This window comes from Protopterus annectens, chromosome 2.part2 (genome assembly GCF_019279795.1).
Source record: "Protopterus annectens isolate FY-2018-M chromosome 2.part2, PAN1.0, whole genome shotgun sequence".
Taxonomy (NCBI): Eukaryota; Metazoa; Chordata; order Ceratodontiformes; family Protopteridae; genus Protopterus; species Protopterus annectens.
In genome coordinates this window covers 252,771,272-252,791,181 of record NC_056730.1, presented here as the reverse complement: position 1 = coordinate 252,791,181, position 19,910 = coordinate 252,771,272, and positions in this window count along the sequence as shown.

The window sequence follows — 19,910 nt, the reverse complement described above, 5'->3', positions numbered from 1 at the left end:
GTCTGAAGATATGCCAGTTTCTTCTGTCTTTCACCCTGCAAAGCATTCAGTTGTGTGACATGTGAACTGCAATGCATACGTACTTCAATCTGAAAACAACATTGATTTAAAGTGGCACACCATTGCCTGTGTCACAGTTCAGAGATCTTTACAGAATGGTATTTTCAGTTGCACTGACATATAATTTTAGACCTAGTGCATGCTATTTTCACTGTAGCCTGAGTGGCACCTAACCAAGGTGAAATTTTATGCACACTTTAGAAGATATATGTTTGCTGAATAAAGCATGTGATTTGCATAATTGTGGAGCTTCTGATATATGAATACTTATTCCATCCTGATTATGGAAGAATTTGTCCTTCTGTGGCTATGAGTTAGGTGTTGATATTTTTTGGTAATAGGAAATGCATATGAATTCATACTCTCACATCTTTTATTCAGAAGGATTTATGGCTAATGTAGCAAACTGTTCTGGTAATATGTGAGGAGGGATTGTCTACCATTAATGTTTATATCCTCCTGTTTGTGATTTTCAACAGCAGTGTGCCATACTACAGCTCCACTTTACAGAACGTCAGAGCCAGGGATATCATGGTTGTATTTATTTTGTTTGCAGATCATGTTTTCCTCTTGGTTTCAACAGACTCTGAGTTCCAGTGCACATTGGAGTGGTAAGAACTGTAGTTTAGACCATAGGTGATACAAGTCAGTATATTCAAATCTGATGCTATGGGTCGCTCCAAGAAAATGCACCATTGTTCTCTGCAGGTGGGGGTGTGAGATCTACCTAACACGGATGAGTTGCAGACTGTTTGGGTCATTTTTATAAGTGAGAGGAGAAGGACAAGTAAGACTGATTAGATGTAGGTCTGACCAATTCTAGAGCGGCAGCATTTTAACATTGTTCGCGACTTTGTCTATGAAGTAATGGATGTAGGTCTCACCAAGTCTAGTGTCTATGGAGTAATGGACAAGTCATAGAATGAAGCTCTCAATTTAGCAGTATGTTTATGTTCCCATTTCATTTAAATGCTATAAGTACTGGCTTCAGATCAAAGTGATGAAATTGTGAATACAGTGACAGAAATATGATTAGTTATCGGGTATTGGGACTGGCTGCCCATGACGGAGTGAGAATCTCAGAAATCTGTATGGACATGTTTTCTTTTCCTTTCTTTCTTTCCTTCTCTTTCTTTCTTTCTCTGTGCATTTATATTGTTATTAATTCTTACTGTCATTACCTAATAACTTCTACATGAATACTCTCCTCTCTTCCCATTGTGCAGTTTATTGTTAAAATGTGTTCTTGTGTTTGGAAGAAAATCTTGTGTCTCTTTCAGCTGATGGTTTCAACAAGCTCCTACATTGCCATGCACTACATTTTTGAACTAAATATCACATAGAATAGCAAATTAATAAGTAAATAAATTAATTAAAACAGTCTTAACATTTTGCCACATTTTCTAACTTATTCTGATGACATTTCAATTTTTCTGCTACTATGTCAATGGCCAGATTCATTAATGCCTTCACTAAATGTACATTAAGTGTACGTGACCTGTTTGCAAGAACATACCTACCATATTTCTTGAGCTTTCTAGTCAGTGGCACAACAGGTAGGGCATGCCCCTTTAATGCAGAAGGCTGTGGGTTCTATTCTACACCAGGTAAATTGATTGCTGACACTGCAGTGCAGTATAAGGGGGTGCTGCATTCCTAAGTGTGCCATCCTTCAGATGAAATGTTAAATGGAGGTTTCATCTGCTTCAGTTGTTGACAACTTTCATGGATATAAGAGATCCCAGAGCACCTATCAAGAAGAGCATTGGAAGTTCCCTGGTGTCCTAGCCAAATTTACCCCAGTAGCTTAAATGCTACCTTGGGTTTCCCTTGAAAATGGGCTAGTAGTCTAGAGGGACCAGCCTGGTCAACAAAAGATAAATAAAAATATATACATGTTTTATCACAATCAGTCAGAGAAGCTAGCTATTAAAGTGTTTTCTAATTCACCACTATATGTGTATCAACACAGATATATTATTTCTTTGATTAAAGTTGATGATATTTATGCACATATGCCTGGATATGTACTTCTCTTCAATGCACAGTTCAATACCATGATGCAGATGCTTCATAATGCAGTGTAAATGTTTATTTTCAGCCATAAAACACTGGAAACAGTCCTCATTATGCAATGTTAATTTTTTGTTAGCATTACTGAATGTGGGTTTATGTTTAAAAAAATGTGCCACATATCCAGCTGTCACCCAACAGCATGACTGGATGTTTTACTTCATCATTTTTAAATAGCACTTATTTGGAGTAATTGAACAATATATTTGAAATCACAATGTAATAAATGAATATGATTAATTATTCATTGATTTGGTGCACCAGTCCATCATTCATTAAATGCATCAGAGACAGTAACATTTCTGCTGGAGATCTTTTCCACAGATGAACTCCTGAAAGTGAATAAAAGGGCATGTTTTCTGTTTTTGCTAATAATATTGCTGCCTAGTTGCAATTGATATTATTTTCTGAGCTAATAAATGGCAGTCCACCCAAAAATACACACACACACATGCTGCACACACACACACACACACACACACACACACACACACACACACACACACACACACACGCACACGCACACACACGCACACTCATGCTGCACGCACAAACACACACACACACACACACACACACACACACACACACACACACACACACACACACACACACGCCACTGAGTAAAAGGCAACTTTAAGAAAACCACATGCAGAATATGATACTTTAGAATTCCGTGTGGTATGTGGAAAGCAGAAAACCTTTTATAATTACAAAAGTTCTGACTCAATTAATAATGTGAAACCATCAGATGGAAACATAATGTGGCTGACATTGCAGTTGAAAAACATGATGTCTTCTGTTTCGTACTGAAATCGTGAAAAATATTTTAAAATAATTATGCATGAATTGTGCATTTTCTCAGCTTTTTACTTCTTTGATAAACACATTTTGTAAGAGGATACACGATACATTTGGCTTGCCTCTGCTTGCTGTTCAGGGAATTTTGTTTTCAGCGTCTTAGCTTATTTCTCTTTGGGAAATTCAGTAAACATGCCATCTGGAATGAATCGTAGATAAACTGCTAATGGGCAGTAGTTGTTTGTTAGAGGGCTCATTCCATGCCAACTCCCTCGGTGCTTCACATTTTCCACTGAGCTCTTTATCTGAGATAGTCTGCTTGAGCCCACATTCAACTTCAAACAGAGATAGGGATTTTGCAAATGTGTTTTATGCCACTAGCATGTATAAGTTGCAAGCTGCCTCTTAGGAGTGAAATCTTATCATCTGATTCTTTGAATTGAAAGTGATTTACTTGGAGTGCTAAATCTATGAACATTTAGGCCAGTCCCTCCATTGGGATTTATCCCATTAGTTTTCCAGAAGCTATAGAGATATTCACAGTACTGAAATTATGCATTTAAATAGAAGTATTGTGGTTGCTCTTAATGTATGCAGATATTTTATATAGTATGTTTTCCTGATTAACATTTCAGTAGTTGTAGAATTTTACATTCCTGAATCTTAAATAGATGAAAATATTCCTATACCAATATTAAACCTGCATGTTAGCACTGCAGAATTTAAAACAATTGACTATCCTATTTTTAAAAGTCATCTGCAGATTAAAAACAAGAATAGTTTTTTACTTGAAATGTTCTCTGATGTAGATTGAAACAATTCTTCTCAAAGCTACATTACTAACACTGTAAACTGTTATTATGTACTTTAATAGGTTTACCATGATAAGGTCGAATGCATTAACATCAAATGTTCATTAGACCCAAAAATGACATCTAAACCTAACATATCAAAAGAGAGGAATGTCGAAATTAGTTTGCAAGATAAAGTGCATTCCATAATGTCGACACTCCCCTCTTCCAGACACGGCAGTTAGCTCACCTCTACTGCACCCTCATGTGGGGGTCCCCACACACCCCTACTTAAATATACCAACTTTAAGATCCCACTACAGTGAAGAAATGGGCTACTTCCCTGTTCCTCACTAAAGCATGACCTCTGTCCACAGTCTATATACGTCACTTTCTCGACTAACCTTGTTCGACCACTCGTCATTCGATTTCCTGCCCCTTAGGAAGCGTAAGTTCGCACATCAGCCTTTTGACGTCCTGCAATTCGGGTAAGTGATATCAATCCATTCTGATAATATATTTGCATATTACAAATGACATATTCAATTTTTTTTGTAAATGCATATGTCAAAAGTGTACCTTGTCTGCCTTACCAATTAAAACAATGTTTACATAAAAGAACTGTAAATATACAATGCATCTATGAGGAAGAGTTGATATAATATGGGACATTTTTTATGAAAACGTGCAATTTTGCAGGACAAACCATGCATACAAGCAATGCAAAGGAATGGAATTAACATTATTGCCAAGCTTGAAGATCATATTTGATCATAGCATGAAGATTTATAGAATTTGCATAGTTTCTGCTGTTTGATATCATATTAAGATGTTTCAGATACAAAATAATTGTTCCATGCAGCTATCGGGGAAATGTAGTAAATATATTCTGTACAAAAATCTCAGGTTATATATTATTTTTTCATGTTTTTCACTGGATTCGACTGACCAAATACAGACCGTGCATCACGTGAATCAGCTGATAACCCTACTGTTATGTAATCAGATGCAGAACACAGTTCACCTAAAGATCAAAGGTTGACTGACATGTTGTGCTGTTTTTTTATTTACTTATGTATTAATATTTACTTATGTATTAATCTGTTGAATTTCTCAATCACAAATGACCCTATTCTGCCAAACAATGCACAAACAATAAAAGACAAAACAGAGTACGAATGTCAAACTTAGGCCATCAAAATGCACAAAATTGATAGGCCCGTAACCAGCTGCACAGATTTATACACTACACCAACAAAAACCATGTGGCTGAACCAGCAACAAATAGCACTTATTTTTTTACAGAACATATGTTGAAAGATATGTTCCATGTGCAGTATTAGTCACTTATATGAATTTTAAATGGTCTACAACTCAGTATAAAAATATTTTTTTGCACCATAGATGGTTTTATACATATGCAAAAAAGAAAAAGAAAAAAATGTCCTTAAGTTGGAGGAGGTAGGAATGCTGTTGTGCTTGTTGTTTATTTTTTTGTCAGTCGGGCAAATGGACTGATCCTTGGACCATTTCCAACCAGGATCAGGGTAGAAGAACACAATTACCGAGTTCATTAACATAGAAATAACATTATGAGTATTTTACACATGCATTTGGATATTTTAGTCTTACGAATGACATACTAGACAGTGATTACTTAATTTTACATAAAGATGATTATTTGTAAGGAATACATACTGCGGTGGTGGTGCTGCGTTGGCATTGTCGCCTCACAGTATGACGTTGTCCTGTTCGATTCTCAGCTAGAGTGTCTTCTGTGTGGAGACATGCATGAATGGGTGTACCTTCGTTGAAGGTTGTGCTTCAGGGCCAGCAACTCGGCACGTAAAAATCTACTGCCAATCATTAGCGGACCGGAGTTCTGCTGTGGCGACCCCTAACCGGGAAAAGCCAAAAGACACAACAACAACAACAGCCTAATAGTATAAGGTGTCAATTGGAGGCAAGAGAAAAAGAAAGACAAAGGTTGAGTACAAGTGTAAAATAAAGGAGCCATTCTCTTATGTTAAGCACTGATTTGAAAGGTTGATTAGCAATTGTGGGGGCATTGTTCTTTTCAGTGCAAAGTGCTCAAAGAAATGATTTGTTATGCAGTTTGCAACTTTGGGAGGGTTGTAGTGGGATGTTGTGTGATGTGGTCTTAAGAGGTATTCTTTCATCACCAAGGATGATGCCACAATACAAAGATAAAATAATTGACTTTCGTGATTCTCTGTGCAAATGGTGTTATTGCCTAGGCAGTCAGTATGTTTTTGCATTGGAGGAGATGTTAGACAGGTCAACCTGCTTTGCCTGAGATGGACTACATATCACGTCTCATTCCATGGTTTCTACATAGTGGCTAAAACCTGTGTGGTTTTTGTTAGCCTAAGGCCATTCTCCTGAATTTGCCAACTTACCAAATTCAAGTTCAGTTTATATCAAAACAGCAATGCTTAATGTTAGCAATCTAAATAAGAAAACACCTTAATTTAAACCCTTCCTTACACTTGTGTGCATTTTATCAGTATCACTATTGAAACTTGGTTCCAATGTACTGATCCGACTCCTTTGTAAAACACGTGCTTTTCATTAATTCAGACCCATCAGGAACTTGAGCGCATCTCCATATTTATCCATGACACCCTTGTGTCGTATTAAATTTTAAGATATCAGCCCAAAGATTCTTGAGATTATAGAGTCCCAGAGATAGTATACACACACTTAGAACTAATATCTAATTGCTCTACTTACTCTAATTATGAGAGCATCCTCAACATCCTTGCAAACAAATTCAGCTCCAACATTTCTCCAGTGATCCAATTTTCAGCTCTCTCCATTACCCTTCAAACTCACCCCATCTACTACCTCTCTCACTCAAGTGCTATAATATCTACCAAACACCAAAAACAGGTATCCATGAGTCAGGACAATGTACTTATTTGCCTCCTAGCAAGTGTCATATATACCGTTGCTAAGTCCTCTCCTTAATTTCTCTCCAATAGTCACATATGTGATGAACTTCTACTCTAGTTCCACTACACAAGGGTATTATGACTACAGATCCAGTAAGTTACAAGCTCCTGTGTCTCAGCAATATGTTTGGTAAGGTCTTGGCATGCATAACAGAAGATCTCATAAACAATGATATGTGAAACCTTTAGTCCCACATTCAAAAACACTATGGCTTTTTTAGAGGTAGGTCCTGTCTACTTAATTTAATCATTTTATTTGACAAGGTCAAAGTAGCCACATAAATGGGCCAGAACATTCACATTTCTTATGTGTACCAGCTAAGTTCATTGATACAATTCCACATACAGACATTATCAACAAACTTACACATTAATCCTTATGTTGCCTACTGGATATACAACTACCTCACTGACTGCTGTCACATAGCAAAAGGTCCTGGGTACCTCACATGCAAAGTAACAGATCAGCAGTGGCCTTCCCCAAGACTGGGCCCTGGGACACCTACTCTTAAGCATGTACTATTCTGATTTTAAGGATGTGTTGATGTGTTCACTAAATTAGCCAATGGCTGTAAACAAAGTGGAATCATGATCCACCTTAAATGCTTGCACATCCTTTAGTAAGGTTCATAATAACTAATGTCCAGTGCACTGATCACAGGCTGAAGGCAAATGTCAAATATAAAGTGTAATTTTCTTCAGCAAAAAAAAAATCCCTTCCCCTTATCATAATAAAAAATCTCAGTCAGCATGGATTTGGGTACCTGTATAAAAATGAGTTAGAAAATCCTCCTGCCTAGCACAGTTAACTTCCAAAGACATATCTTTCAAGATTAAGGAAATCATGTCCCTCTCTCCTCCTCACCCATCTGACTCATTACTGAATACAAACTGCCATTTGACATGTACCTCTCTAAGCATCTTACTCAGCTTGAAAGGACTAAAGGATCTCTGTCAAAATATTACAATGTAAACTCAATAAAATATTAAATGCTCCATCACTATATTTTATCTGATACAAGTTCTTTTAAATTGCTCTCTGCTTTACTTTTAGAACCATGAAATACTCCATTCTACATGATCCTATATACCTACTCAAAACAAATTGTATGGCAACCACCTACACAAATGAATATAACCTTTACTAACACATAAATAAAACATGCTTGAACAAAAGATCCCTAATCTGTTGAATCCTGTTATTACTGATTATGCCTGTTTGATAAGTTTGAAACATCCATGGATACCTGGATGGGCAATCATAAATTTGTAAGTGATGTTTCATAGTACTTTTTGATGGGGCAACTTAACTTACCCAATTATTCTTGTGTTTGGTTGCCTGGGCTTCATAGCAGTCTTCTGATATGCTTGTGTAGTACATAGCAATGAACCTGCAAAGTCATAAGAAGCCTACAACTGAACAGTGATTTGCCTTTTGACTACCACATGGCTACTAATAGTGATGCTCTTACTGCAACTGTATGTAACTGAGAATCCATGTTCTCTCACCAGGAACAAGACAACACCACTTAATCCAGCATTGTTACTGAGAAGTAGCTGAAAGGGTCCTACTAGTACTCTTGCCCCAGAAGTTGCAGGTGTAATTAGGTTTGTTTTAGTCTTGTTTTGGTAGATACATTGGGTTACTTGTTTAGCAGAATAGCACAATAGAACACTGAGTTGTACATTGGTCCAATGTTTAACCTGATTATGCCCTACTGATCTGTGCACCAGAGCAAAGACGGAAGTCTCCTATGCACCACCAAGCATATTCTCAACCACTTAGCAAAAGAATAGGAGACAAAGCCATTAATGGGGGAACCAACCCCATAATTAGGGGCAGATTTTAAATACTGCTCTTGTATACTTCAAAATTTGCTGGAATAACAGGGTTTGCATATACATGCATTTTTCTGAAGGGTATGAATTTGGAAACTCAAATATCTGGCTTTATTTTCTAAGTGCAATTCTCAACGATTTGCTAAGAAACCAAAGATTTTATGAAGGATAGACCAAAAAAAAAATAAATAAAAATAAGACAAAATCAGAGACATCCTAAAGTCAAAATTGAATAGTGAACAAGCAATTGAAATAGTTAGATAGCTTTAGCTGGCAGGTCTGATGCATTAAATTGTGTTCTGTTCTGCTTATCTTAAATAAAAATGGCATTTCTGTTGCTCATCACAGAATTGTGAGAGAGTTAATCCTTCCTCGGTCAAGCAAAAGTACAATAAAAAGGTTTTGCAACTGGCACTACTCAAGGGGTTTCTTTTAATGCTCAAGAAAAACAAAAACACACTAAACATACAACAGCAAATTCAAGTAAAACAAACGACAATTAATCAAAAGCAAAAGACAACAAACAAAGTAAGTCTGCTGATTATAAACCAAAAAAATCTAAAGCAGTCCTAGAAAAGCTTTCGCTGGCAGACCTCAAAGACTCAAAGTACCATGTACACTACTGCAGCATCCTTTCAGTCTAAACTTTAAATTTTAAAATGACACAATAGAGAGTTATCCATATGAACATAATACATGGCTAAGAGTGGAACATTAGAAAAGGTTTGCTTTTTAGGACAAGAATATGGTCTTTACCAGTGCAATTCATTGTGTAATATAAGGAAAATTTGATTCTGAGATGTAAAAGTATGAAGAGTATAGGACATAAATCAGCAAACAATGTCAAAAATTAGAATACCAAAATAATAATGATGATAATAATAATAATAAAATAATAATAATATTAGTTTATATATTGGTGCAGCGGTAGCGTTGTTGCCTCACAGCAAGAGGTTCCCCCGTTCGATTCTCAGCTAGTTTGTGGGGAGTGCTTCTGTGTGGAGTCTGCATGTCCTCCCCACGGTCGAGTGGCATTCCGAAAGATATGCCTGAATGGACGTGCCTTTGTTGAAGGTTGGGCGTCGAGCTGGCAACTCGGCACCGTAAAAACCTACTGCCAATCATTAGCGGTCCGAAGTTCCGCTGTGGCGACCCCTAACCGGGAAAAGCCGAAAGACAAACATCAACAAAAAATCTGTATACAAGCAGAATCACTATCATGTGTCCACATTTAATAAAAATACAAGAAAACATTTATGTTTGTATGGTTGGTGACAGGGAAGAGAATTACGTAACTGTAGAAATAAAATACATTAAAGGGCTGCCAAATAATCGGTAATATAAAATAAAACTCTGTACAGTTATGCTATTGATTTCTAGGAAAATTTCATCTATTGGCATTTACAGAACTAATTTGTCTTTATTGCATATAAACAGCTATTATTTCAAGAGAAAAATATGGGATAAAGGTATATATTTTATTTACTGCAATTTGTTTCTTGGCAAATAGATGATGCTGATCATAAGTGCCCATTGCAGCGGAAACTGATGATTAAGGTACTTTAAACTGCATACAGAAGTATAAAACAGGCAAAAGTAGTTTTAGGGTTTCAAACTCAGAATGACTGAAGACATTCTCCTATTTCTGGAAATTTTATGACATAATCTTAAAGCTCATATAGATGATCAAGGGTGGCATGTATTGCTTTGAATCCAGAGTTCAACATTTCATTGTGAGCTAGAATGCATGCTGACCAATACAGCAGAAAAATACATCTAGAGCTACAAATCAAGTCCAGTACACAATGAATTAAACATGTCTTAATTTATTTTACCCATTTTGAGTTAGACATTAAGGGTTTTTTTGCATCATGTACATTGTTAGAGACAATGAGCAAACCTTACCTCCTTTTGCATTTTGCTGACAGTGAAATGCAGAGACTCAGGTTAATGTTCGGCACTTCCAACATTACTAAGGTGAAAAAGGTCTCCAGAGGCCTGCCAAGCTAGATCTACTGCTGTTGTTAAACTCTCTTCAAGTCCTCTTCAATTTGCTATCTTCTTCTTCAACACTGTCTCCTAAAGAAAAATCAAAAGCATAGAAACACATCCATGTGAAACAATCAATATCTAATAACAAAGTGCATGAAAGCAGTGCTTTTCTCCAAAGACAAATATATGGAGGATTACATAAAAGCAACTAAAGTACTCCCACTTATTTTCAAAATTAAAACAAAAAGTGAAAGCACACTGCACCTATTTTAACACAGCTAGCCATGCATCCTAAAACCTGTGTTAGGCTAGCACATATTAATCTCTTAATTCCTGAGTAGAAAAAATGTTCTTGAAAAGGAGTAATGATTCTGAAAAATTCCATGTCATAAAACAATCCTATGAAAAAATAAATCCAGTTGGGAGGGTGGCCTAATGGTTAAGATGTTTGCCTTACAAACACAAGGTGCAGGGTTTGAATCTCACAAGGGATAATTGGCTAGGCTTAAAATGGCTCACAACGGCAGTTAGCTTAGTACTAATCAATGAACCTATCTAAGCAATATTTATAAAACAGTAATGTTTTTATCTTGCAAGCCCAATTTATAATGTATTCAGAAAAATAAATACTGTATAATTTCAGAATTAGAATTCAGCATTGCTTACACCCAAGGTCTAAGCTCATACAAATATTGAATATACACATATTGTGTAGTATACTGTGGAAATGGAAATGTAACCGAAATGTGCAACCTACGTGAACTCAGTAGCAGTGTGAATGTCTATGTTCTGTGTGAGAAAAGAAAAATACATAAGCCATCATGGCTCAGGAAATCTTAGTAGCAGAGGTAAAAACAGTGAAGGCTGTGACTCAGCCTTCTTAGCCATTACAAAGACATTTTCATTAGTGTCATTGAATGCATTACTGTTCAAACAATGGGGCTTCTGAATTAGAGCAGGTCCTTGGATATTAAATGAGTAAAAGATTAACAAGATGGCAACAATAAAGTGAGTCCATTCAGAGTAAAAGATGTTTACTCGTGTGGTGATGCAATGATCAGTACTGTGTCTGTTACTTTCTAACTTTTTCATAAGTGACAGTAATGACAGTCTACTAAAATATATAAATATATATATATATATATATATATATATATATATATACACACACACACACACACACACACACACACACACACATATATATGGGATCCGTACAGATGCTCAACTGCATCTTTCACCGAATCCCAATTTGGGGAGCATACTTGCGTGAAAGTGCTATTCACCGAAGCAGCACTTTCTCAGAAGTATGCTTGTTGTTCTGTTCGTACTGCAGTGTGGTAGGGGAAAATTCACTTTTCCCCACTGTAGTGCAACCTCGGAGTGAGAATATTAAAGTAAGGTGTGTGTGGGGGGTGCAGGGGGGCTTGCCCCCCTGCATTTATGTAGATTTTGTGTTTTTTTTTTAACATACTTTAAAGAAAGCGCTTTTTCAATGAAAGCGCTTTTGTTAAAGTGTGTTCGATGGTAATGGATTCAGCTTTTGAACTTTATATATATATATATATATATATATATAGAGAGAGAGAGAGAGAGAGAGAGAGAGAGTGTATATTACAACATCAAAGCGTTAGTTAATCAAATAACTAAAACTCGGTCTTGTAATATTGAAAACTAAAATTGTCAAACGGCCGATTCAACCAAGGGAAACACTTCCCTTGACTGAATCAAAAAAAAAAAACTTTACATCCAAAATCAAGTGGGGGGCTTCACCCCCACAGCTAAATATACCAACTCTGACATTGCTCCAAATTGGAGAAATGGGCATACTACACAGAAGGGCCAAGGGGAAGAGTTTCCCTGGGTTAAATTGGCCTTTCGACAATTTAGAGTTTTGATATTACAAGTTTGAGCTTTACTTATTCGATTAAGTAAAGCTTTGATCATGTAATATCGAACTTATAATATATATAAATATATATATATATATATATATACACACACACACACACACACACACACACACACACACACTATATTTATATATATTTGTGCCCCGATCATAACACTAAAAACTCATTTCAATGAAATCCAAATGGTCAAACCCATTTCATTTAAAAATCATATCAGTGAAAACTCATTTCACTGAAAACCTTCTCCACAAAAAATATATCCTAAAAATGTTTTTGCATGGGGGCACCCCCTATACCCCTTAAGTTACATAAACTAAATCCATGACTGCACAGTCATGGAGAAAAGAAAAAAAAACACCACACACAGTGAATTAGTGCTTGAGAGAAAACAATAGGGTACAACATGATATTAACTATTGCAATTCACACATAAAGTGCTAGACTCATTTCTCTAATAACTCCTATGATAAGAAATGACAACATCACATACTTTCTGTACAATTCTATACACTTCTGCACTTTTCAGTTGTACAGCTTTGCTGAGATATCACTATATCTACTTATTGATATAATGATAGTTAGAACTTGTGGTAACTCAACAGGCTTTCTAAAACTATTATCAACCACATCAGCTTAATTGAAGTGTTAATTCATTTACTGAAAACTTTGTACAGTGCGACATAGTTAAAGGCAAGGAGAGAAAATTAGGTAACACTTTGCACTGGAATGTATACATCTCATCGAAGGATGTCTATGTAGAAATATCCAGAGCAGTATGGCAAAAGGCTCAGTCAATGCAATGCTGTTAAGGAATATTTCCAAATTCAAAACATAATAGTCAATGCAATGCTGTTAAGGAATATTTCCAAATTCAAAACATAATAGTCAATGCAATGCTGTTAAGGAATATTTCCAAATTCAAAACATAATTACAATGTCCCTCATTAACATCAGCAATGCATTTGCTGGATGCATGCAGCAGTTTATATGGAGGTTTTGCTCCAGTCACTGTTTTACAAGGTCAGTTCCTTGGCAGTGGGCTAATCAGCCTTCCTCAATGATGTGTAGTGGTAAAACAGCTGGCCACATGCTTGACACTTTGGGAAGAGGCATTGAGACTGAAAGAAACCAGTGATATGATGGCTCAGCTATGTAAGAGATAGCTCTTGCAGCAAACTCACCAACAGTGTATTTATTGTATTACTATATTGACTTCTGACCGTTTTGACTGATTTTCTGAAAGTTAAGATGCCTTGTTGCTCTCAAACATTTATTTTTTGATGTGTGTATAATGAGAACAGAATATGGTGTGGTCAAAACAGTGGTATACAATAAGGAAAAGAAGAAGAATGCATGTTTAGACGATACTAGTATGCATCCTCCTTTTGTGTTTTGCAATATAACTAGGAGTCAGATGTCGCATTTTCTAGATATATTGCTGATTGGGTCAGTTTAGAAAAACAAATGTCAGTGCTAATGCTTAATCCTGGCAATAGTCGGTATGAAAAGCAAAGGCTCAAGACACAGAAAGAGAAGTTTTATTGGGACATCACACTAAAGCTAGCTGAGTATTTTCTAACACCAGTAAGTGTAGTCTTGATTCAGACATTTGTGATTCTATATATATTCATTGAATTCTAATAGATACTTAGTAACTTTATAACAGAAGATCTACATTTATTGTGAGTTTAATCAATAGATAATGGCACATATTATATGGCATTGACAGTTTTAGAAAAATAATACCTACACAACTGGATTTTGGTTATAGAAGGTCCAGCATTTTGAAACAATTATTTTGTTATAAAGATCAACATCATATTACTTACTCTGACATAGTCAGAGGAAAGGTACCTTTCCTAGTACTAAATGCAGATTTTGTAAGTATATTGTGAGACTTGATAGTTTATATATTCAACAAGTATGAACAAATTTTTATAAGACATTATGTAGACTGTGATTTGCATAACATAATTTATTTGGCCAGTCATCAGAAATGTCCAGCACTTTACATAGGGAAACCATATTGCAAACAAAAAGACCACACTTCTGAATCTCTATCTGATATTCACAGAAAAGTTAAGACAAATGCTTTGTTTAAGCATATGATAGTAGGGATGATGCATATTGTTTCGACTTTACAGTTTTAGAGGTTGAAACTTGAAGAATTTATGATTTGTCATCTAGAACAGAGAATATTGAGTGTACATGGTTTACTACGTTAAGATCGCATGCATATCCTAGTGTAAATGAGGTGGTCAGCATTAAACCATTTTTAAAAATGATAAAGAGATAAAATATTAATTTTGGTTGTATTATTTGAGTGTAGCTTCTTTTGGTTTCAGTATTGTTTTTAAGAGATGTAAGCGCATGTGTTATTATAATTTCTAATTTTTTTATTGATATTATTTTCTTTGACCATGTAATTTGTATTTAGAGTATGCAAGTGAAAATAACTAGCTGTACTGATTTTACACTTGATGAAGTAAGTGTTTATGCAAAAGCCGTGGTCAGCTAGTACACTTAATTAAAGAAATTTATGATATGAACTCTGTGTTATTGGAGTTGTTTATCTATTTTATCTTTAAAATTGTGGGGAGTACAGAACTCACTGTGTATGCTATTTGCATACACAGTTATGTGCATCTTCCACTCCTTATGCACACAAATATAAATATGTGTGTGTGTGTGTGTGTGTGTGTGTGTGTGTGTGTGTGTGTGTGTGTGTGTGTGTGTGTGTGTACACATACAAACACACACACACACACATGTACATATATATATATATATATATATATATATATATATATATATATATATATATGGGTTCATTTTATAATCTCGAAATACTGAAATCCCGAATTACAGTATTTCGAAACCATAAAGTCGAACATCCCAAATCCCAAAACTACAAAATCACGAAACACAAAATCAGGAACAGAAACACACCATACACCATGAAACACATACATCATCCAACCCACACCACATGAAACAAAAAACACACACAAACCATAGTGCCTTTTTTAGGCAAGGCTCAAATTCTAAACCTACCACCCTAGAAAACAAAAATGCGAAGAAACTAAGGGTAATGCTGCTCAATGCCAGAAGTCTAAATCTCAAAATGCATGCACTCGAGGCCCTTCTCAGTATGGAGAACATTGATGTCTGTGCTGTGACTGAAACCTGGTTCAAGGCTCCTGAGAGCACCCCGGCACTATCAGATTTTACCTCATATCATGCGTTCTGGCCCCAAAACCCGGACCACAGCACAAAAGGAGGGGGTGTATCCATATTCATCAAGGATACCCACACCTCCAGGTTGGTGGCAACGCACGAAGCATCGGAAACCATCCAGGTGCAATTAACCATAGGCAAAACTGCTCTACAATTTGTAGCATTCTACAGGCCACCCTCTCAAACTCAGGAACCCCACACAGCCTTCCTGAAGACACTGGAGGGTATAAATGTATCTCCAAACACCATTATATTGGGTAACTTCAACTACCTGAATATAGACTGGGAACATTACTCAAGCCCCAACTTTCTAGTCCAAAGGTTCCTGGAGTTCATAAATTCAAATGCCATGGAACAACTAGTCACCGTTCCCACAAGAGGAGAAAATATACTAGATCTCATCATCACAAACATGGGGACAAAATGCTCCACACCGGAAGTATATCCCTCATTGGTGAGATCAGATCACAAACTTATCTCACTGGAAATCCACATCCCGCCCCCACCCCAAACAAAAAAGACCACAGTGAAGAACTTCTCTAAAGCAAACTTCACACTACTCAAGACTGGTGTGGTATCCTTCAAGGCCCCCGAGCCAGTGGAAACCACAATCCAAGCTGAGGAAGCCCTTACAATTGCCTTCTACGAACACCTCAAGGACTGCATGGATCAGGCAATCCCTAATAAAACCAAGACTCTTTCCACCAGGGGCAAGCGTCCAGTCTGGTGGACCCCGGACATAAACAAACTTTACAATAAGAGGAGAAAGCTGTTACATGATAGAGCAAAATCCATAAAAGAGAAGACACCCTTGATCATTATTAGTAAAAAAATACGAGCACTCATAAAATCATCCAAGGCCAACTTTGAGAGAAAAATTGCAATAGATTCAAAAGACAATCATAAGGCCTTCTTCAGCTATGTTAGAAACCTGGGTGGGAACTCAAAGATATGCGCAGAATTAGTCCAAAATGATACAAAAATCACTGAACCCACAGACATTGCCAACATACTGGCAGACAGGTTCAGTGCAAACTTCACCCCAAAAGGAGAGATAACTATCCCAGCGGAGTGTAGCCTCCCAGACATCTCAAATGTGCAGGTGAAAGCTGCTCTCTCTAAAGCTAAAAACACAGCATCAATGGGACCGGATGGTGTCCCCAGCTGTGTGCTACACAAACTCAATGAGGAACTAAACCCGCATATAAGGCAGCTGTTTAATCTTAGCCTTACCACAGGATACGTGCCCAAGGAGTGGCGTACGGCAACTGTGGTCCCACTCCACAAAGGCGGTGCCTCTACGGACCCTGGTAATTACCGCCCCATAAGCTTAACAAGCCTGGTCTGCAAAGCTATGGAGAGGATCATAATGGAACTCATAAACAAAGACATAGGGGACTTGCAGACATTGGACCTGACCCAGTTTGGCTTTGTCAAGGGCAGATCATGCCTTTTGAACTTGGTCGACTTCTTCGAAACAGTCACCAAGGCCATTGAGGAGGGAAAGGCAGTCCATACAGCCTACCTTGACCTTGCAAAAGCTTTCGACACAATACCCCATTCGGGTATTATAGAGAAACTTACCAGCTTAAATGTAAACCCATATGTCACAAGATGGGTTGCAAATTGGCTAAAGGACAGAACCCACAGGGTTAGAGTTGCTGGCGCCATGTCAGACTCCAAGCCGGTCACAAGTGGTGTCCCACAGGGCTCAGTCCTTGGCCCCCTGTTGTTCGGCATCTACTTCTCAGAAGTACAGGCAAACATAGGAGGACTATGGCTGACAAAGTTTGCAGATGACTGCAAACTGGGCGCCATAGTGGAAAGTACATCGGACACAGATATCCTTCAGAGGGGTCTCACGGAAACTGAAAACTGATGCCAGAGCCATGGCCTGAAGTTAAATGTCAAAAAATGTATAGTCATACCCTTCGGGAAAAACAAGGTAACCCCAAGCTACCATATAGGTGGCAATCCATTAAGCACAGAAGAGGTTATCAGGGACCTGGGGACCCAGGTTGACAGTGGCCTTTCTTTTGACACTCACATTGCTAAAGTGGTTAGAAAGACCTTCTACATTTCCCACCTGATCATGAAGGGATTCACATCCAGATCAAGTGAGGTCATTGTTCCCCTGTACTCTTCACTTATCAGACCAATGAACGAGTACAATGCCCCATTCGGGATGTATCTCACCCGACACCTGCAGCAATTGGTGAGACCCCAAAAGTTCCTCACCAAAAGGATAAAGGGACTCCAAAATCTGTCATATGCTGCCAGACTGAAGAAACTCCAGCTCTATTCAGTCGCATACCGCCTGCTCAGAGGTGACCTGTGCCTGACATACAAGGCCATGTCCAACCCGGAATTAATGGACATGCTCCACCTCAAAAAATCCAAATCTACCAGATCCACTAGAGCAAGTGACTTAAACCTTAGCACGGATATAAATAGGACATGCTGGAGGGATAGATTTATCACCCAGAGACTCCCTATGCTGTGGAATAGAATCCCGGTCCATGTGAGGCAGAGCGCCTCGCTGGCTCTGTTCAAGAGAAATCTTGACTGGTGGATGGGAGATCGTAGGTTTACCCCGGGAATCATCTCTGTGTCACTGCTGGACAGAGGCACAAGAAACTAATGGGCACAGTATTTTTTAACATAAGGGGTGGCGTAAGCCACAAAACTTTGGGCTAGGCTTATAAATGCCTTAGGGCAGATAGCCTAGTATAAACCTATGAACCTATGAACCTATGAACAAAAACACAAACAAACAAACCTACACTACAGATAAACAGGGGGGCATGCCCCCCGGCACCCCATTCCCCCTACTTATATATACTAACTCAGAGATCGCACAAACAGACACAGAAAGGAAACTCACACCCAAACATACTACTGTCCCTCGCACACACACAAACATCACACATATACAAACACCAACACATCCAACACTTACAAACCCATACTTTCCCCTGCCTAACCTAACCCACATGTACAACTGACAAGCACATTCACACACACTCAAACTCCCACACAAAACCCTTACAAAACACTCACTTAACTTAAATTACACTTAAATCCACACACAGCACCTGACACCATCCACTCACAACACCGCACGTAATGTGCCGTAAAGCCATAACCACAAATTTGAGATATTGGGATTCACAATATATACATATATATATATATATATATATATATATATATATATATATATATATATATATATATATATATATATATATATATATATATGTGTGTGTGTGTGTGTGTGTGTGCATTCATTATAGTTTATCAACATCTATGATATGCCATCAAAGGTATTAAACTTATCTTAATCCTGACATTTTTATGCTTCTTACTGAAAAAAAGTAAAAAGTTCACACACTGCACATGCAAAGCATAAATACAAAGGCAAATCAAAATATCTTTTACTTAAAAAATAAACACAGACCCCATTTCCCTTTCACAACAAAGAAAAAATGCACTTATAAAATATAACTCCTAAGAAGAAGTTATGCATATAATTCCAGCCAATAGAAACAAAATGTATTCATATATTAATAAAATAAGTTAAGAAAGTAAAAATAAAATAAATCTTCAACAACTACCCAAACAGAAAAAGTAAGTGAAAACAAGCTAGTTAAAAAGAAAAATAGACTATGAAGTTAGGAATTTTAATATTATTCTAAGCAGGTTATTAAAATGAATCAAAAAGAACTGAAAAAAACAACAAACTAAGAACAAATAAGTACTACTTGCTGAGCTGTCAAGCTCTGAGTTGTGACCTGCTCTACTGGATATGATTTGCTTCTATTCAGTTAAGTAAAATACCAGTCCTACAATCTCAGGCAGAAGAGTTCTTTTTTGTTTTTTTCTGCTGAATTTTATGTGATAGCTGTATGCTTTGTGTGTGTGTGTGTGTGTGTGTGTGTGTGTGTGTGTGTGTGTGTGTGTGTGTGTGTGTGTGTGTGTGTGTGTGTGCGTGTGTGCATGTGTGCGTGTGTGTGTGTGTTTGTGTGTGCTTTTAGAAATTTAGCTATGTATTGCATCTGGTTTACTCTAGTGAGAGTAGTGAAGGAGACACGCTTTTTTAGGCCTCAGATTGCCATAGAACTTGAAGATTGTCACTTGCTATTGTCAAATATGATTGTCTGATTTTTTATAAGACTTTTTCGCTGTTATTATAAATAAACTAGTGCTCATTTGCAAGAAGCTGTTAT